The 22,356-nt window shown below is 30.2% G+C and overlaps 1 long non-coding RNA gene across 1 annotated transcript in view; it reads left to right on the forward strand.

Moving 5' to 3' along the window:
- The window catches only part of LOC122268943 (uncharacterized), a 31,600-nt gene extending 13,128 nt beyond the window's left edge, over positions 1-18,472 (forward strand). The window contains exons 3-4 of the long non-coding RNA XR_006224803.2: positions 13,281-13,327; positions 18,040-18,472. This is a non-coding gene — a long non-coding RNA (uncharacterized lncRNA). The remainder of the gene's footprint in view (positions 1-13,280; positions 13,328-18,039) is intronic.
- Positions 18,473-22,356: the final 3,884 nt, after the last annotated feature.

Here is a 22,356-nt window from a genome sequence, read left to right on the forward strand (position 1 = left end):
ATATGAAAATAAAATCTCCCGCAAAATGCGGGAGAGTTGGCAGGTATGTATATATATATATATATATATAAATGCATACGACAAACTTTTAATCCTAATCAAAAACTATGAAACGAAATTTCCTACCTGGATCTTAAATTTTCAAAACCAAATTATTTTAAAATGACTGTTTTATATCTGGTCATGAAAGCATAGACTCCAATTAGCACAAAAACCAATTGGTGAAATAATTACAATGAATGTTATAAAAAAAATATTGTACGAAAATAAAATTTTACTTAACATTGTTAAGCTGGGGTTTTTGTGGCTCAGCGATCAGATAAAGTGACAAAGAGTTTCTTAACACAACCTCAAGCTCCTCATGATACGGCAGACCAACAGCTCTTTAAGGGCGTTTTATTGTATCCATAAAACTCTTCAGCCCTGTGATCTGAAAGGATGCCATTTAGTTTTTCTCTATAAATCAGGCAGGAAGCTTAAAGTTTTACGGCAAATGGTAAGTTTAATAAAAGTGACCCATAAATAGAGGTTTATGACTGCGTGAAATTTATGACAGTGGAAAAAGTGCCAGAGAAAGTGAAAATCTCATTTAGAATATAATAAAATGCGAAACGTGTGACCTTCATTATGGATGTTCTATGCTTAGTTTTAGATTCCAACACAGAACTTTTCGAGCCTATTATAGGCTGGAGTAGAACTACACTAGTTCACGAACCAGTAAATAAAATATATTACTAAACCATAAAATTTTTTACTGATCTGTTTACACGTTTCTATTAGATTTTTCATTAAAATAAAGCTATTTTTTTTCCAATGGCAGAAATTGACAAACTCTTAACAAGAAGAATAAAAATAGTTAAGAGAAAAAAGTCAATGACTCATTAGCAGATGCCTAGCACTCCAATATCTGTTCCACTTCGGAGTCTCCGTGTATAGCCGAACATCCCATCAAGTGCTTCCTATCCATTACTTCGAATTTCCTACAGGGTGGGCAATTCGGTCTCGTAAAAATACCAATGAGGTGGAGGTGGTGCGCAAGACATGGCCCACCGCAAGTCTAAGTTCTGCCACAGCCTTTTCAAGGTGTCTGTCTGAAATGTCCCGGTCTAAAATGTTTTTCCAACTTTTCAGGGATATACGGGAAAAAAGGGACACTTTCCAATTTTTGATGTAGATTTTCGTGGAATGAAAGCATCTATTGGAATTTGGTTGTTGGATTATTTTTGTGCCTTTTTTTGCCAACATATCAGCTTGTTCATTGCCGTAGATATCGCAATGTCCTGGGATTCACTGTAGAGTAACTTGACGGCCATCGATCTTCAGTTTCTCCAAGAGGGCCCGACAATCTTGTATATTCTTTGATATGGGCATTCCCTTAGATGCAATGGCCTGTATAGCAGCTTTGGAGTCAGAGAGAATAACAACCTTTTGGTAGAGGTGTCTTGGAAGGAAAATAAAGCTATAGCTTTATTATAATAATACTTTATTATAATAAAATAAGTGCCAATGATCCTAAATTAATTTTGTAATAAACTACTAGTGGAGTGGTAATAGGTGCCGTTTTTTCAAACAAGAAATATACTAATACAGGTATTTAATATAGGTACTATGGTTATAAGTTTTTTACTGCTCCTGCAAAAGTATTAAATACTAGGAAAGAAATTGCTTTATTGTGGTCAATTCTGCCTTAGTCATTAATTAGCCGTGAGAAGTAGAATGCTACCAAATGATTTTGCACATAGTTCATCGTTATTTTGATACGATGAACTTCTAAATACTCGTTCTTAAAATTCTAATATCGTAAGAACACCAGAAAGGGCAATAAAGAGAAAGGCTGTATTTTATTATAATAAAGTAAATGAAAAATTGCAATACTAAGAATAATGTTTACAATTATATTGGGATGTGATATTTTATGACAATACAGACCAAAACAAAAATCTGGGAATCAACAAACCAAAACAGTATATCATCCCTTTACATCAATTTCCGTGCGATCACGTTATTTTTTTTAATGGTTGTCAGAGTCAAATATTAGTTGCCCAAGGTCAACGGGTCACAGTTAACTTAGAGTCCTGTTGTTAGGTATGACCATCAATCATCAGATTTGCGGTTACCATTAGAGCCCGAATCCTTAACTTTGTAATTAAGAATTCAATCCAGATGATAAAGAAAATTCTAAAGCATTCTATTTCTGTGTTTCAGTATAAAATGGGGCAATAAACAAAAATTCCGAATTTAATAATCAAATTTATTAGATAAACAACAAGACAAACAAGATGTTGTGGGTAATAATTGCTGGGCTTCCTAATAAGCCTGCTGTTTCGATCCATTGCCTGCCACAAGTGATGCATATTCATAAATATTAAAATCGAGCATAAAGCCACTTTTGGTGGGGCAGAAATAAGTAACGCATGCTGTGAACTAAACTCGCCTTTTCTGGAAGCATTAAATGGAATTAATTAACGTGTGTGTTACATGCAGAGGAAACCACGAAAACTACACACGGTAAACCTGACAGTATAGGCATTCTGACTCATCCGTTTACCAGCGAGGATAATTTACGTCATCATATCGGTTCGAGTGATCAAGGATCAGAATGCGACTTGACCAGCCACCACCGGAATTCGAACTTTGGTTTCTTGTACTTTTATGAATGTCTAAGTGAAATTGTTTGATTATTTAGAAATTGGAACAATACGAAATATGAAAAACAAACGCAAATCAATCGCAGTTTTGTCAGAAACAAAAATAATAATTATATAAAAAGCAGTGAAATTTTTGACTCTATGGAAAGAAACCGATTGCAGATTTGAAATCAGTATGTAAATTTGTTTAAAAAAAATCATTCAACCTAAAATAAAACAAAAAATGGTTTCTTTGAGTTATTGTAAAAATTGTTTTTAAAGGGAACGAAACAATGAAAAGCCATCTAATTCAGTCGATAAATTTTTGAATTGAAAATATCAAATTTTTTTTTCAATGCTAAAAATGATTAAAACTATATTTTTTAGCCAAGCACTAATACGTCATACGTCAAAACTTACCACCTTGAGACATGCCCGCCTATTTTACGATGACGCCGTGTTAAGGTTTTGGTGTGGGTGTATTCAAAATATGCGCCACGTGCAATCTGCACCGCCCTCCCTATAAAAAATCTACGCGTCAAGAAGTATTATTTTTCCTCAGATCCTTTTTGATAAAATGCAATATTTTGTCAGATATGGCTTGGGCAAAAAATGTTAACGCATTGGAAAAGAAGATTAGGCGACGCGTCACAAAAACAGTGTCTCTCTTTAGATTGACTTCTTTATTGTCCGAATTCCTCCAGATGTTGGGAGATTTGCAAGAATGAGGAAAGAAAAGGAAATAACCATAACGTGAAACATATGTTGAAGGAGTTGAACTTTTTCTTCCTTTTCACTTTTTAGAGTTTTTTTCTTAACGACTTTGGGACATTTTGATATTTTAATCAGATAACTATAAGGAAAAGTTAATTAAAAGAATTGCTTAGGCTTGAGCAATATTGAGTCCTAAAAAGGTAATCTTTTTTTACCCATAAGTCATGAGAAAATATTGGAAAATAAAACGATTTTAACTATCCATGTGTTCAAAGAAATTCGAGTTTTGTTTTCTAGTGGATTCAAATGAACTTATTTGTTCTATTCTTAAAAAAATTTGAGTCAATGCAAAACATACAGTTAATNAATGTAATTTTTTCACTTATATATTAAATTTTTGAGATATTTAAAATCTTAGAAAAATTGTTTTTTGAAAAGTTTTGCTAAACTCAAATTATAATTAAAATTATATCAATACTTAAAAAACGCGGCAAAATTTTGCCCATATCTTCAATTTTATGGAGAAAAGTAATTTTTAAAAAAAACGGAAAGTTTTCTTGCAAATTATTTAAAATTCTATTCTCGCATTAATTTTTTACTGATGTTATTGAAAATGGATGAAATCTGTTTCCACGCATGAGAAATGTAATAAATCAGCAAATAGATGAAAAGCTAGTGAATAAATCATCAAATCACTGAAAGAAAAATAAAATACTATCAATCAAATAATATCAATCAAATCAATAAATCAATCATTCAAATTATTAGAAAACCAAAGAATAAGCAAAGCGATGATTCAAGGATTTACTAAATAAACTTATCAATGAATCGGCAAATTATTTTACAAATGATTCAACACGTCAACACTTCTTCGATAAGGGAGAACCAATCAGCATATCTAACAGCGAATAAATGAAAGAACCTAAACAAAAAAATCTGCTGTCTAATTAAACAATGGATTTTTCTTCAATGGTTTTACTTACACTGATTAAATGATTTATTATCTCATTGATTCCTTAATTTATTTAACATGAATTCGTTAATTCATCAACTCGCTATTCTGTTGACTCACTCAGTAGTTGACTGATTGACTTGCTGATTTATTGATTCGCACAATGATTTATTTACTGTGTTAATCGATTACTAATTGTTTCATAGATAATCTGATTCGTTCATTCGTTAATTGGCAGATTTATTGATTAAATGATTTGTTTAATGTTACAATAAATAGCTGAAATAAAAATTTTAAACCTGGCTCTTTTAACTTCCGTAGTAAGAAAGCAATGTAACTAATGTTGTTGTTTCTATTGCGGCATGCCAATACCAGCAAGCCTGCCTGGAGAAGCTAAGTGAATTTAAGGCAGAGGGTGCTTTTCTTGTCTTTCAGTGGCGCCATCGTGTGTCAAGAATACGACCTCAGCGACACCCTCGCCACAGCCCGTTTATAGGGCTGATCCATATATACATTTATTCATTCATCCACAGATCGTACTTTTTACTTGAACTAGAGAACGATCAATCTCCAATTCAGTACCAGCAGAAGTATTGATGAGAGGTATGAGAACACGAAGGACTTTGTGACCCAAAAAGATTTAACGTACACCAGTCACCATTTACTACACGGGGAGTCTTCGGGCATTAAACTCACGACCTCTTAGACATGGGCTTAATGCCCTGACAACCAATCTTTTCCGGCGATAATAGAACAATATAATACGTGCTTTTCTAATGATCGCATGAAATAACATGTTTCTCTATTAAAAATTTTTTAAAAATTATAGAGGAAATTTTTATCAAATTAATCTCATTGTGAAATTTTAGAATTTTTTTTTATTTCTGTACAGCTGAGAAGAATTCAATAAAATTCTCAAACTTTTCCCGTCTATACCAGATTTTCCAATAAGGTTCCTAAGTAATGAACAAGTCTGTGCAAAAAATTCTCTCTAAAGTACTAAAAAATACCCAAATTGCACTCATGTATTTTAGGAAGTATTTTTAGTTGGCTTATCTATACTTGTAACGTTTTCTAAATACTTCGTAATTTGCAGTATCCTTTTTATTAAAAAAATATTATATTTTTGTAACAAAAAAGTTCTTTAAAGTTCTTAAAATAATATGAATTCAAATCTTATAGATTATAAAGCATTTTACAATATTCTTAGAACTTGGGTGGATTTTGTAACATCATTCAAAATAGTTATTTATTTTTATTGATTCCTCTATTTTGTTGAATTCAAAGTCCACGTAAATCGATTCACTGACGTTAGATATATTCAGGAAATTAGAATTTCCTTTTTATTTCATGAATAGATTATCTCAATGATTAAATATAATTTGACCTCGATTCTTTAACTATAAGAGAAACCAGGCTTTCTTAAATATATCAAAGAATAGAATTTTATGTGAAGATAACCACACCTCTATATTTTATTATTAAGATATCCTTAGTCATTTATCTTCATATATTATCACAATATCAAATTCCATGATTAATCGTTTGTTCAGGATGCCATATTAGGCTTAATATTGTTAAAAAAAATATAAAGAATAAGGCAAATCAGAAACATGTTTTTATGATGACAGAAAGTTCTTAAACTTTCAAAACTTTTTGTTCAATTCGAATTTTTGATTTATTACCCTATTGCATATTTTAAATTACGAAAAACTGAAAATAAAACTGATATAACTGGATAACTAATAAAACTGAATAAACTTTTTTGAAAATAATCACGATAGATTTGTTTTCTTTAATTGCATCGTACAACAAATTGCTGAGTCAGAATTTGCGTGATTTTACTGTGTTTACGTTTATTCCAATCCAGGACAAATTGGTTCTAAGTTAATTCATTATATCCGTGATAGCTAATTTGCTCTTGATAAGGTTTTAAGTAAAACGACGTTTAGGGTGGAAGTGAACTAAAACGCTTAGTATTCTTGTTTAAAACGTTTCTTTCAATGTAAAACTTTATTAGGGACCGTTCAAATATTGCGTAAGCACCCAAATTGGAAAATGGTCTATGAGTTGCTTATTTTTGATAACAAAGAGGGGGTGATGGAAAAATGGCTGACCTAAGAATTTAAAATCATCCTACTTTCAGTTTTTTTAATCGTATAACAGAAACAAATGTAACAAAAAAATGGAAAAAATTACTCTTATAAAAATTTCTAAAGAGATAATTTAAAAAAACATTTTTACAAAATATTTCTTCAAGCATTTTTACTTGATTGTTACTGAAAATGTTTAAAATATATCTACTTATACAAGAGATCCCCACCCCCCAAAAAAGAATATATAACAAATATATATTCAAATAAAATATGACAGTGACACCAAGAGACCTATTACTTAAGGGTAAATATTTGTTAAGGAAACTGTTTCGCACCGAGCTAACAAAAACTTGGATTTAATTAAAAAGAAAGATTATTTATATATATTTGAAAGTTTGCTCAGCGATTTTTGTTAATAAGGGTTAAAATTATAAAACTCAACCTTTTTCATTTCGTAAACATAACCGGATGCTAATTACATTTTATAGCTTTACGTGTTTTTTTTTTTAATTTCTTTCTTTTAATTTAATTTTTTGCCTAACTGAAAGATTGTAATGTAATTTTTTCACTTATAATTGATAATACTAAAACCTATGTAATAAAAATAATAATAAATACCCCCCCCCAAAAAAAAACCCGAATTGATTTAACTTTTCATATAACACATATTTAAAATCTCTCACTTCACCGTCAAGAAGAGTTTCCGAGAAGAGTTTCAAGAAGAGTTCTCATATGGAGCAAAAAAAAATTCTCAAAATACACTGGTTATCATAAATTAAGGAAAAATCACAAAAATAGCGATAACTCTTTCAAAAGTAAGCCAAACCGTGCAAAATTTGCATATGTTGTCCACTAAGAGTAGCTGAGTAAAATTGCAATATGCAAATTAGTGGCGCTGCACTCGGCTTACGTCATCTGCCTGGAGCATAAAAGTCCAAGTTTGAGAGAAAGCACACAAATTTTACTGTGATTGCGACATTGAAAATCTGAGATAGCCAATTCGTAATAATGACCTCTAGGCATCATTTGCCTGAAGAACTACGATGGAGAGCCATCGGGAGACTAGAGGCAGGGCAGAGTCAATCAGAAGTGGCCAGATGGCTAAATGTGAGTCCATCTGTGGTTCATAGACTTTGGAGGCAATTTCAAACCACAGATTCGGCATCTAGGAGGTTCAGTCAAGGACGGCCAACTGTTACGACCAGTGCCGATGACCGATATTTGACATTAAGTGCACGCAGGAATAGAACCGCTACTCCGACACATCTTAGATCCTCTCTTGCTGCAGCCACCGGAAGGTTGGTGTCAACGTCAACTGTGCGCAGAAGGCTCCACGAAGGTGGTCTGTATGCGAGACGACCAGCCATTTGCGTGCCGCTCACATCACGCCATAGGAGAGACCGTTTGCAGTGGGCCCGACAACATGTCCACTGGACGTCAGATCAATGGAGGCCTGTTCTCTTTACGGATGAGTCCAGGTTTAGTCTAGAAAGTGACAGTAGACGTTATTTGATATGGAGAGAACCTGGGACCCGTTATCATCCATCAAACATCCGTGAAAGAGATGCATACGGAAGAGGCAGTGTCTGTGTTTGGGGAGGCATATCCTTAGGAGGGCGCACATACCTCCATGTCTTTCCAAGGGGAACCGTGAATGCTCAGGTTTATCGAGACAACATCCTTGATGCTTATGTGCGCCCATATGCCGGGGCAATTGGTGATTGCTTCCTGTTACAGGACGATAATGCAAGACCACACAGAGCTCGCATTGTTGATGATTATCTTCAACAGGAAACAATTACTCGCATGGAGTGGCCAGCTCGATCCCCGGACTTGAATCCTATCGAGCACGTTTGGGATGCTCTAGGGAGGCGTGTATCTGCCATCAATCCGCCCCCTCAGACCCTTGCCACGCTTGCAACTGCTTTACAAGAGCAATGGCTCTCACTTCCTATTGAACTGATAGACCGCATAATTGAAAGCATCACACATCGCTGTTTGTGCTGTATTGCTTCTAGAGGCAATCATATTCCATATTAAAGGTACTTTTTCTATTGCAAACCGATACTTCCAATTTGTTTATTTTATACATGTGCTAATTTCTATACTACTATTAATGTCTGATAATTTCTTTTTATGTTGTTTAATACCTTACTATGTGTTGTATATTGTGGGTAAGTTTCATAAAATTCCATGTGTAATTTCTTGAGTTATCGCGATTTTTGTGAATTTTCCTTAATTTATGATAACCAGTGTAGTTACGAAATAAATTTAGTCAAATTTGAAATCTTCATGTACTCATTATTGAGTATAGTGACATGATCAAAACTGCATTTACTCTTTTTGAGTACAATGCATTGTCGCCAAAATGATTAATTATGAATTTATTTTTGTTAATTTACTGTTTAGTCTTAAAAATAAGTATGTACTGTTTTTAGCACGTCTTTTTGAGCAAAATGCATTGTCGCCAGAATGACTCATCATGAATTTATTTTTGTTAATTTACTATTTAGTCTTGCAAATAAGTATATGCTGTTTTGAGCATGTCTTTTTGAGCAAAATGCATTGTCGCCAAAATGACACAGCATGAATTCCGCAAATATTGAGAAGCGAAAAAGAGAAATAGCAAATGACTATTAAAATAAAATAGGGTCGATACTTGTTACTTTTTAGCAGATATTTGTAACAGTAATTGTTTCGTGACGTACTAATTTGAACTTAGAAGTAGCAGTTACGATCCATTTCTACTTCTTGGTGAGGCCCTCTTTGGGGAATAGTTCGACCACCATCAGAGATAATAGCAGGATGGCATAATCCGATTAAGGGGATTTCTCGGGATGACGAGTCAATAATTACAGGCTACAAACATTTATTTCATATCGTTTATATTGAGCTAGATTGTATAGAATACTAAAGCGAATTAATAATTTATTTACCCCGGATTTAAAGTATTATGGTTTGGTGTAGATTTATAAAAATAGATCTAAAGAGGAATGAGGTAATAATGTAGCTCTCTATATTTTCTTCAGAAAAGGTTTTGGAATAGTTTCTAATTTTAATCCCTCTTATCAGTTCTTTAAGTGAGACTAAAGAATATGCCACAGAATATATCCTTACATTACTTACTCTTATGTAATCTGAAATGAATTATTCTGTTTTTCTCGTGAATTGATTATAAGTAAAAAAAATAATAATTTTCAGCCTAATACACATTCGATAATTACTTCCTATTTTATTGGGTTAAATGAATTTATTTTAGAAAAATTGGATTGCCTTAATTTTTTTTACAAATAAGTGAATAAGCAAATGAAATTAAACAAATAAATATAAACAAATAAATACAAATATATAAAGAAATATTGGTATCAATTAATGTCTAAAATATAAATGGAATAAAATTTTCAGCTGTCGTAATACAGTACCTTATTTACATGCAATATATTGCTATAACTGGATACATTAAGTTTATAGGGCCGAGATAGCTTGGTTGGTAAGGCGTTGGGTTCATGTCCAAGGTATCGTGAGTTCGATAACCTCCGGTTGAAGTGCGGTGACTCGTGCAAGTTAAATCTGTCAGGTCACAAAGTCCTCCATGTTTCCATAGCAAATCAATACAACTGGGTGTACTGAATTGGAGATTGATCGTTCGCTGGTTCAGGCCTACAATGAAGGCATCTATTTACCTAATTATGCGAAGTGGAAAAAAAGCAACCCCATAGTCCCCTCGGAAGGAACTGGTCATTGATTGGGTTAAGGAATGGCGGTTTATTCGAAAGAAAGTAGCCAGAATTTAGCCTCTCCTTACTGGTAGAATAAGTAATTTTCCTTACTTGTCTTTGATCTTTTCTTCGGTTCTTAAAGTTCTGGAATGAAAGATAAGAATTAATATTATAGGCATGCATTGAAATCTGGTATTGCACAAATAGAAAGACACTATACTTTATTATTATTATTTAGTGTAATCTTCAAACAAGTGAAGACTTAGTCCTCAATGTGACGGTATGTTCACTCAGAGCATTTCCTAGGAAACTGTTTCGTCAAAAGCAAAAAGAAATTTAGTATGAACTTGAAATATTATCTTATGAATTTATTTGAACTTAATTACGAAGCTTTTTTTGTTGTTGTTGCTGTAATAAACAAGATACTGTTGTTCCGGCTTTCTCAATCAATCAAGGACTAAAAAGAATTGGATAAGAAATTAGTTTTCATTAAAATATTACAAATTGTGATTTGGATTAAAAATTGAGTGCTTTTATTTAAAATTTGATATTTCAGTTTACCAGCCACAATTTAATTATATGTTTATTCGTACAAATACAAAAAAACTTCAATTACAGAAACAATCAGCTAAATTTTTATAATTGAAAATTATAATTTAAAATCTTAATTAGCCGAATTCCACAACGAATTAAGACTTATTTTCTTCTTTTTGGGGATATTAAGTATTCCCACTTACTTCAATGAAAAATACATTAAACCGCACCTTAGAAGGTGCGGCGTTCTAAATCCTCGATAACAAAGACGATAAAATCAATAGGGTGACAGCTGCTCACAATAAAACATTATATGTCGCTTTTCTGATCAGCTTTGCTCAAAATATTGATATTGTAATGAATCTTTTGGCCCCTAATTGGGAGTTGAAACCTTCGACTACATTGATTTTGGCGCTTTTAGTGATCATTAGACGAGTTTTCGTGTCAATTACTCGTGTTATTGAGATACTATTATTGCATATCTATGCAATGCATTCCAATTGAAATTAATGAAATTTGCCTTTGGCAAAATCGGGACGAATAATTTCAGGATCTTATTGTCTTTGAAAGGAAGCAAGTGAAGTTATCTTTATCTCAAGGAGAAGAAATAAATGTTTAGCAAGAGCATAATATTTTTTTCTACATCAAATATAAACTGCGGTTTTAAGAAATCAGCTGATCCAATTCAGCTCCCCAAAAAATAAAATTTAAACATGAATTAATAAAAATGTATATTTAATTATATTATTTTTAATTCATTAAACATATTTATAATTAATTAATAAAAATTAATTATAAGTAATTAATTAAAATTATTAATAATTATATAATGTGTATTCAATTTCTTACCATTTACAATTGGTTTGCCATCTATGAAAATCTCTTGAAATTAAGAAAAATCGTAGATCCCACCGGTAAAACTTAATATTACGACATTTTGTTTTGTTACACATAAACTATAAGACTATACACATAAACTATTACACATGAACTATAAGGTGCAAAGGAGTGTAGAAAATGTACCGGGAGTACAATGGAATTAAAAAGTTTAACATTTGATAATTAATTAGAGAATTATGAACCATTAAACTTGTGGGAAAAAAAACAAAAAAAAAAGCACCATGCTGGGTCGCTCTAAACACCGTAGAAATACAACTTCAGAGTTGAAATTTAATATTCATATACCTTCTTTATATATGAACTTAACAGAGAGTTTTATTCAAAATTCTTATTTGTTCGTAAGTTATTGTAATTTTATATGCTTTTTTTGAGAATTTTTAGTTTTTTCCTTTTTTGCTTTACTTTACATTTTATTTTATTTTTGAAAAAAATGCTTAATAACTTCAAAACTAATTCGAAATTGAAGCATGCAAATTTTCATATGTTTTTGACGGTAGTAAACATTTTTTTTACAAAAATATAGAAAAAGAGATAACACTCTTATAATTTCTAAATTTTTCATGATGATGCACTGAGAAAAACAGTATTGAGAAAACTACCAATATACGGAAAAGTTTACCGCGTATCTGATTTCAGGGGAACATCAAAAAGCTCTGTTATTTTTTTACCGAAGCGTTTTAGTAATGATTTCGAAAAAACTAACAATGCTGTATGGTTTTATAATATGTAATAAAATTCGTTAACTGTGGTAATAGTAATTTTAACATGATACCTTAAGGCATGGCATGGAAATCATTCATTCGAATAAATAAGTTTTGTATTTGCTTACTAAATTTGTGTAAATAGGAACTACAGTTTTGAAGATCACAATTTCCGTTAAGCCGTTACCATATGAACGGAAAAATTACCAAATGAATGATTTGATTACAGTATATTTTGGTTTAATTAACCAGAAGAATAATTTTTTTTTACTAGAAAAATCATTACCATACAGTATGTTAATTGTACCAAATTTTTTTTCTCCGTATGTTCATCGGTATATTGAATTAAAAGTTAATGTAGCAATAAATTTCGATTCTAAGCATGCAATTTTGGTGTTTGCTCTTTATTATGCTTTCGGTAATTGCATAACGCTTGCCTGTTAGACACACACACATATATGTTACACATATATACACACATATATAAAAAATAAACAAAAAAATGTGCTTTCTCTGCTGAATAACATTTAGAATTTTTTTTTTCTGTCAAAGCTGTGAAACAAAGCAATCATAAAGTTTAACTCTGACATTTTTATTTTTAACTTTCAGGTATGTTTCCGGCCTCCTTTTTTTAGATCCCCCATGTTTTTGTCGTTAAAGTGGTAGATTTCGGTTTGCATTTTCATGCCTTCGTTTACTTAAGCCTATTTTAAACTTAGTTTGTTCTATTCTAAATGCTGTGGGCATTTCTCGCCTAATAAACACGTGATTGTGTAGAATTGTGACATTTTGCAGCTGATTTGTAATGTACAGCAAAGTATGGTAAACATGTACCATTGAGTGATTTTTCGTGCAAAAAAATTTTAATTTTATGAAGCCTTTAAAATTAGTGGATAATTATTTAAGAAAAAAATCTTATTTCACTTGTATTAATGATTTTGTATTTACGGTTGCATTATTATATTGTATATACGCTTGTATTAATAAAATACATATTTTGTGACAAATGTGATCAATTTAATGTTTGTAATTTGTAGGGAATATCTGCGAACAGCAGCATGCTTGACTGATCAGCACAAGATAGGTAAGAACTTAAGCTTTTTACTTAAAATAAAAAAAATTGAGAGAGATTTATATTTTTCGATTGTTGTATATTTACGTTAAATCTCAATATAATTCGAGAGGAGAATCTCTTTTAAGTCGATACTAATAAATAAAAATATTAAGTTCCTACCAATTTGAATATAAAATGTGGAAATAATAAGTAGCGAAATACTAAAGTGATACGAAATTGTACTTTTGAAAGTACATTTCCTGATTCCAAGTGTTTGATATTCATATAATTCTTGTAATCTTTGTAAGAAACAATCACAATCAATTATTTGACCAATTACAAAACAATTAAATTCATTACTTTGAATTCGTTTCAATTATTAACTAAATTTTTTAGGAAAATAGTCGTAATAATTTCAATTTTATCTACATATATATATAATTAATTAAAAGGAGGATGAGTGTTAAAAATTTTTTTCTTCTGAAATCTATAACTTAGCTATAAAAGAATATCAATTCTAAGTATTGTGTTGGTATTCAAAAATATTCTGCTATTACAAAAATGCTCGCTAAATAACCAGCTTACTTGATTTTAAACACGTGCTACTGGTGGGCTAAGTAAAATATTTCATCAAAAGATCAGTTATTTTTTTTTTCAACTTAGAAAACTGAAATTTAAATTTACGAAATAAAAAAAATCTTTATCGTTGATTTTTAAGTCCATTTTTTATTGAAAACTTGCTTGTTTTTATTTGAAAAAGAGAAACTTGAATATACTTCATAACTTTTTTAGTTCATTGATCATGTTATTTCAGCTATAAGAAAATAATTGTTTTAATTTATAGGTTTTGAATGACAATTGAAAGTTTTATTTCTGCTACTGATTAGGAGCATATTACTGTAAACATTACAGTGTAATATTTTACGATAAAAATGGATTTTACGAATGATGCACTGAAAGTGCCGGTATTCCATGCCGTAATTTGATCCAAAATTTTTAACAGTACGTTACTTTTACCGTAATATTTTTTCTAATTCGTAATTTTTTTACCGTAATTTACCGATTAGGGGCATACTACTGTTAACATTACCGTATAATATTTTACGATAAAAATGGATTTACGAATGATGCACTGAAAATGCCGGTGTTTCATATAGTAATTTGATCGGAAATTTTTAACAGTGTATACAGAACGTTAATTTTACAGTAATTTTTTTTCTATTTCGTATTTTTTTTACCGTAATTTACCGATTAGGGGCATATTACTGTAAACATTACCGTATAATATTTTACGATAAAAAAGGATTTTTGGCACTGAAAATGCTGGTGATTCAGACAGTAATTTGATCCGGAATTTTTAACAGTTTATACAGAACGTTAATTTTACAGTATTTTTTTTCTCCGTGTACTCTTCTGAAACACCTTTTCTTTCCATGCTTTAGCACGTATTTCTTCCCTTAACGAAAATATATACGTGTTACGCAAAACTGAACGAAACTTATTTTACTAAAGGCAGTTTTTTATTTATGCTAGTAAATGAATAAAAATAAATATGAGTACTATGATACTTAATAAATGTAGTATTAGCCAAAGATCAGATATAGCTCCTTAAATATTGAGTGAGAGTCCATTTTGGGATGTTTGCCTCGGGTTATGAGTATATTATCTTCACTCTGTTGCTTTCTTGCATTCTTATTTTTTAATTGAGGAAATGAAAATGTTTTTTCTTCCTCTGAAACCTTCATGGTTTTGGAATATCTTTTTTTTTCTCCTGCTCTTACATTGTTGATGAGTTTTCCACGCAAAATTGAAACATGTGTTCGAAATCCACTTTATCCATTTTTTGTACAACTTAATTCCCGCAAAAGAAATTAAAAAGGATAAGTATGTAATTGTTTTTTGAACCGATTCTTAATGAATGCAAAATATAGTTATTTATGGAAAACGAAGTGTTTTCTTTCATTTTTTCTGACCAAGTCATTAGTTATAATTTTAAAACATCAGTCACTTAATTTTCTTTCTCGTTTTTATTATACAGAAATAAGTATTTTTCTTAGATGAATCACTAACAGTTCAGTAACGAAGAGTCTAAAAATGTATTTTAACAAGAATTTGAAAACCTTTTTTCAAAACCTTGTAAAATGCTAATTTTGTTTTATAAACGCGAAGTGATTTTTACATGGTAAACTGATAAAGCAAAAGCAAAGAATTGTTGGAATCTTCAACATAAAAAATCATTTCAATGTTTTGAAAAATGACAATGTTTTTTACGCATTATCTACTCTGAGAAAAAAGTATTGTCAAAATACCGGGGATATGGTGTTTCTGGCTATATGGGAACACCAAAAAGTCGAAGCGCTTTGGTAGCGATTTGGGTAAAATTAACAATAGATTATGGTTTTATATTGTGAGAAATTTGATAATTTGGTAATAAACATGTTAGAGCATGACATAAAAGCCATTTATTCGATTAAATTTACTTTTTAGTTTTGTTATACTTATTGAATATGTCGTAATAAAAGTACCATAATTTCAAAAATCAGAATTTTCAATAATCCATTTTAAAATTATAAAAACTGACTGTAACTCTTTCTTTATCATTGCCTCCAGTTGAACAGTTTGTTGTTTATTAATTAAAAAAATTCAAATACGAAATGTACACATTTAAGTTTACATTGTACCTAGCGTAAAATAGTCAAATAATAAAATTTCATGCAATGCATGTTTTTGAGCATATGTACAACAATTCCTTAAATGCAAATTATTCAAATAATTGTTTACATTAAGCGAAGATTAGAACTATAAAATTAGTAATAGAAAGTAATGAAGGAATATTTTAAATTTCAAGAACCTTTTGCAAGCAACGCTGAAGTTTGCCAAAATATATTTTTTCATTGAACAGCATACTTTTGTACATTGCACCAAGTGTTATTGAATATAGATTATTGATTATATATGCACCAGGTACATTACACCAATATACCGATGGATTCAAAAGCTTTTAAGTATTGCAATAAGAATAGAGTATGCGTGTAACGTGAAACGTTAAGTGAAATGTGTAACTTAAAATGTGTAGTTAATAGTTTACATAGTATTATAAATACACTGTACAAAAATTCCTAAAAATTCATGGCAACAAACCGTCAGTTGAGACGGTTGAGCAAAATCGAAAAATTTACGAAGTAAATACGTAACCTCGACGGTTTTTCACCATACAAGAACAAGTTTATTCTGTAAATTCAGGAAAATCCGTAACTAGACTGCTTTTTTTTACCGTAACAAAATAATTTCTTACAAAAAAATGTATTAACCAACACTTGCTTTTGAATCTGAAACTAGTTTCAAATGAATAGCTCATTGCAAAAAAATTATAAAAAATTCGCAAAATCTCATTATGCTATTGTTATTATATACCATTATGTTAACTATATACATGCTTTTAGCGTAGCATTGTTTGAACTGAAAATCGCTTCTTAAAACGTTTGAGCGTATATTTTTTTCACATCAATGGGTATTTTTTGAAGAAGTTGATCTTAAAAGTTTTAAGCGAATTCCTCATTCCAAAAAATTATAAAAAAATCGCAAAATTTTCTCGTTTTTTAAGCTATATATATGCATTTTCGTAGCATGGTTTGGACTAAACAAATGCTTCGTAAAAAATATAGGGTATTTATTTTTTCACTTCGATGGGTATTTTTTAAGCATTAGATGCTATCCTGACTATGCCACCATTTGAGCCATGCCACGTTAATAGCATATATATGGTTAATATATAAAGGAAACTTAGTGAATTTTTTTATAAATTTTAGCAATGAGTAATTCATTTAAAACTTGATTCCGTTTTCAAAGTGAGCGTCACTTTTTTTTAAAAAATATCGATATTTTTCAAGAAATCAGAATTCGAAATTTTTAAGAGGGATTTGTTTGCTTACAGTATGAGCATATTTATCGATAACATAATGGAGGACACTTTGCGAATTTTTTAAAACTTATGCCAAGAGAAATTCATTTTAAACTTGTTTCAGATTAAAAGTAAGGGTCCAATTTTTCAACAAATACCCATAGTAGTGAGGAAAGAAATACTCAAAGTTTTTAGGAGGCATTTGTTTCGTCCAAACCATGCTATGCAAGGAGCATATAACATAGTTAACATAATGAAGTTTATTTTGAGAATTTTTAAATTTTTTTTTGCAATGAGAAAATCAGTTTACGAAAGTGAGTGACAATTCTTTCAAAAAACTTTAATGTGTCACGAAATAAGTACTCAAAATTTAATACGTAAAATTTAATAAGTACTCAGAATTGGTTTACTCCAAACAATGCTACGTTAAGAGCGTGTTTATAATTAACATATTAGAGGGCACTTGGCGAATTTTTAAATTTTTTGCAATAAGGAAATAATTTTAAACTTGTTTCAGATTATAAAGTGAGGGTCATTTAAGTAATAACGTCAGTAAGATATTAAAATTATAAGTTCATGAGCTAACTATCCATTTATTATTAAGTACTGTATCTTTTCACGAACTATTTAAACTTCGTTGCAAATTTATAGTTTTCCCTATAAGATTGAACAGCACTCTTCGTTTTGTAACAGTTATAAAAATAACAAACTTAAGTTTTCGTTGTTTTCCTGTTCTTCTCTACATCATTCGTTGTTTTTGCTTTTGTTCGAATTAGATTTGTTAGTATTTTTACACATTAAAAAAAAAAAAAGAATTGTTGACGATTTAATGTTTTTGTAGCCATGACTGTATTTCCTGAGGAGAAAAAGAAGACAGGATTGGAAAATCACTTGGCAAGAATGACGTAAAATCATCAGCAGGACATTCCCACGCAGGAGGATCTCGACAAGAAAAGTCGCCAAATGTCACCATCTGGAGACAATATCTTCTTCCTCTTTACAATGGAATTTAAGAAATGCATTTCTTCCTTTCTTATGTTGGGTAGAAATGGAAAATAAATGTCGTCTGCTGAATTAATCTCGTCTATACCAGACGCTCTTTGATTCTTTGTGTTTCCTTCAAAATTTCGATGTATTTCCTTTTTATTCGCATTTGTTTAAAAACATTTGAATGTTAAATAGCGTTTTTTTATGATTTGAATGCAAATAGTTAACAGTTTTGATATAGTGCAATAATTGGAAACAGAGAGAGAGAATAGAGCTTTGAAAAATCATTTCTTTGTATTTTTTTTTAAAATTTTACGCAAACATATGTATATTTTCTGATTATTCCCAATTATATAATTACACAACAAGTTATAAATATTTTATATTATCACTGCCAGTAGATTACGATTGTTTTATAATTGATAATGGTATAAGAATTGAATTTCAGTAGCAAGCAGAAACTATTTCAATTTCACTTTTACTTAAAATTGAGAATTGACTGCAACGTGACTTCTATATAATGTTTTAAATTCTATACATATGTTGTAATAAGCAATTTAAAAAAATATTAAGTCAAAAATTTAACACAGTAACAAAAACGTTATAAAATTAATTCTAATCAGAAAATCTTTTAAAAAATTCAAAAAAAATAAATAAATGCAACTATATGTTTGCAATGGGGAACTCCCTTAATTTGATCAATTCATTTAATTTAACTATGATCAAAAATTGTTTTTTTTATATACCAGGCAAGAATTTTTCACTCACCAAATATTTAAGGCTGGCGAGTAAATTTCTTCTTCAAAATTTTTGAGTTTGAATTAAACTTCATACGTAACATAGCTACATGTTTAAACTACATAGATTATCAAACCCCAATCCATCAGTATCTGAAAGTGCTTTGAAGACAACTTTCCTCTATTTCGAGCAAAAACTGCTGAGTTGCCTTCTTTGTACAAATGAAACCATTGTTTTTGAAATATTGAAAGCCTATGAGAACCTTATTTTGATTTAATATTGCAATAAATACTTTTAAGTTGAATGTTTTCTTATTCTTTGGTGGTTTTGGTCGCCCAAAAGCTCTTCTTACTATTCTGTTAACATTTCGAAAATTTTTCATATTTTTCATGAATGTAAAATTGTGGTGAGCAAAAAATTCTAGCCTGCCGGGTATCTTTAAAATCGAAATTTCATGCCGTGCTGTTAAGCATTATATATAAAAAGTTCGTGATCTTTTATATCAAACATACAATTGTTCATAGTTACAGTAAACATACATATAGTAAACATACATAGTTCATACAATTGTTATATCAAACATACAATGTTGTTCATAGTTACACAAGTGTAAGCCGTGGTGGCTCTGGCGATAGAGCACTCGCCTCCCAATCGGATGACCCAGGTTCGAATCCCAAGAATGTCTGGTCGATACGAGTCCTGCACCCGACTCGCACCGACCACAATGCTGACGTAAAATATCCTCAGTGGTAGATGAATCATAGGTTAGAGTACTCATGCCTACAGGCCAACCGTGAGAGAATTTCGAGATTTTTCCGTGCAATGCAAATGCGTGTTAATTTCATCAAAAAGTCCTCCACGAATTTCCCCCAATACTTCATTCAGTAGTTTCCTTGCTTTCTAGAATTGGGTACAAAGTTACAAGACTATGCAGTTGAACATTAGTAGTCGTAAACCCAAAATTGTGTCTGTTGTTCAATGATTCAAAATCAAAATAAATCAATTCAAAATCAAAATAAATTCAAAATCAAAATAAAAACTACAGTGGCGTGTATACACAGACAGATGAGCGTTAAATCTGTCATAGTTAGGATGTGGAAGTTGAGAAAGGGGTACGAGTTCATGTGCTATCCACGTCGTCTGACATGGCTCAATATTGCGTCGCATTTCTCCTACCGTCGTTAAAAGATAGAGTCTTAAAAATAGAGCAAGGCTCTTAATAACCCTGGTTGGGTGATGATAATGATAATTTCAGTCGACATAAATGTATAATTTTTTATTCGCAAATAATTCGCATTAAATTAATTTAAATTAATTCAAATCATTCAATACAACAATGGGAAAAATTTTTTGGACCTTTATAAGAGATTTTGCACCTTGTAACACTGAAACACTGTCACTTATTATTTTTTTAGTGATATTAAAAGGCTGTAATTTTGTTTAAGTTATAAAAAGTCTGTGTATGAATATACATTCAATATAAATAATGTAATAAATTAAAGGCAAGCAATTTAATAAATTTTAGTATGAATTGAGATGGCATAAAAAGTTTCTGAAGGAAAAAGGATTGAATGATTTTTTAAGTTTCCTTTTTTTGTTGCAAAATAAGAATGTGACTAAACACAAAATCTGAAATAATACCTTTTCACAGGAATAAAATTAGAATAAATTTATACTGTTATAATCGATTTGAATAAACAATAATTTTTTAATATAATAATTTTTAAATGTCATGTCATAAATCAATTTGTTTGAAAATTTCTTTTATGCGCTTAATTCTAATTGTTTATATTCCAGTTTCTAAAATGGCGTAAGTGGTCTCCTCAATTGACTTGACTAAGTAAAAGCAAACGTTATAAGGCGTTGATCAAATATTATGAAAAATGACCTGAAGTGATTTAAAAGTGAGTAAATATTATTTCTAGTGAATTGGAAACACAAATCATCCTCATGTCTGAATTAAAATTGTGCAGTTTGGGAAGAAAGACACATTTTTTCATGAAACAATATTTTCTCAAAAAAAAAAAAAAAATTCATCCTTTTAAACAGACATTGAAATTATTCAGTTCAGTGACATCTCTGCTTGTCTTAATTTTGAACTATGTTGTAATATATAGTTTATATTCATATTGCATATTATTGTGTTAATATATATAGTTAATTATTTAAGGAAAGGTACATTTTCAATTGATCTTGAATTATATTTTCATTAAATAATCATACAGTGGATTACATGATTATCTAGTGAAATCTTGTTTATAATTGTTATTTTCCTTATTTCACTATTAATGCAATTATAATTATAGCTTAAAATTAAATTTTAATCACAAAAAATGATCATTTGAATTAGTTCAAAATTTATTCAAATTTTTAAGTAGAAAATGTACTGAAAACTCTAACTGATTGCAGATAAATGAGAAATATTAAAATTTTAATTAAAAGTGATGCGAAATTTGAATTTTTTATTAATTTGATGCAAAATAGAGTATTTAAGAAGTTTTAACGCAACTAAGCAATGATAGAAATTAAAACGAATAATGGCAAATTTAAATTATTATAGAATGGATGCGATTAAGTGTTGTTTTAATGGCCATCATAAGAAAAGTTGAGTCATTTAATCAAAAATAAATGAATTAAAAAATATGTATGCAAAAAAATTAGAAATAATTTATCTATTTTATGAAAATCTCAAAACTGGTGCTACATTGTGCAATGCGCAAAAAAAAAAAAAAAGAAAAGAAAAAAAATGGACTGCAGTGAATCACTTTTAATCAAATGATTGGTTCTTCTCGTTCTAGGACTCAAGCTTAATTGTTTGAGGGGGTGTCGAGTATGTTTTAGTGTCGGATTTCGTAACTTAAAAAATAGTCTGCTCTAATTAATTAGCATATTTGATGTCCCCCTCACGAAACATTAAGATTGAGTTCTAAAACGTGAAAATCGAACTAATGATATCAAAAATTATTCAGATTTAGTCGATTTTTTTTGCACACTCCATACGGTATTCACATTAGTAACAAAGAAACTAGATGAAATTTCACTAATTAAAATCATTTCAAAAATAGATAATTTTCGGAAGAAACTACTCTAAACTTATTTTGAAAAAAAAAATATATGTATAGATAATGCAATATGGATAAATTCTTATATTCATTTTAAATTTGTGGGTTAAACAATTTCCCCCAACCATCACATCATATCATGAATAAAATGTAATATTAGCTTGTAGCCTCAGTCCTTAAAATAAGCATGTGTATTTTCTTAACAATCAGAAGAAGTTCAAGGAACATTATAATAAAATAACATATTATCTGACAAGTCCCTTGTATAAACTTTCCCAAACGGGAAAGACGAAATCTGTCGCCAATAAACAACCTTTCCCTCCAGATTCATAATCAGGAAGCGCACACACCAAGTCCCTATGTATAGTAAC

This window comes from Parasteatoda tepidariorum, chromosome 4, assembly GCF_043381705.1.
Source record: "Parasteatoda tepidariorum isolate YZ-2023 chromosome 4, CAS_Ptep_4.0, whole genome shotgun sequence".
In the NCBI taxonomy this organism is placed as follows: domain Eukaryota; kingdom Metazoa; phylum Arthropoda; class Arachnida; order Araneae; family Theridiidae; genus Parasteatoda; species Parasteatoda tepidariorum.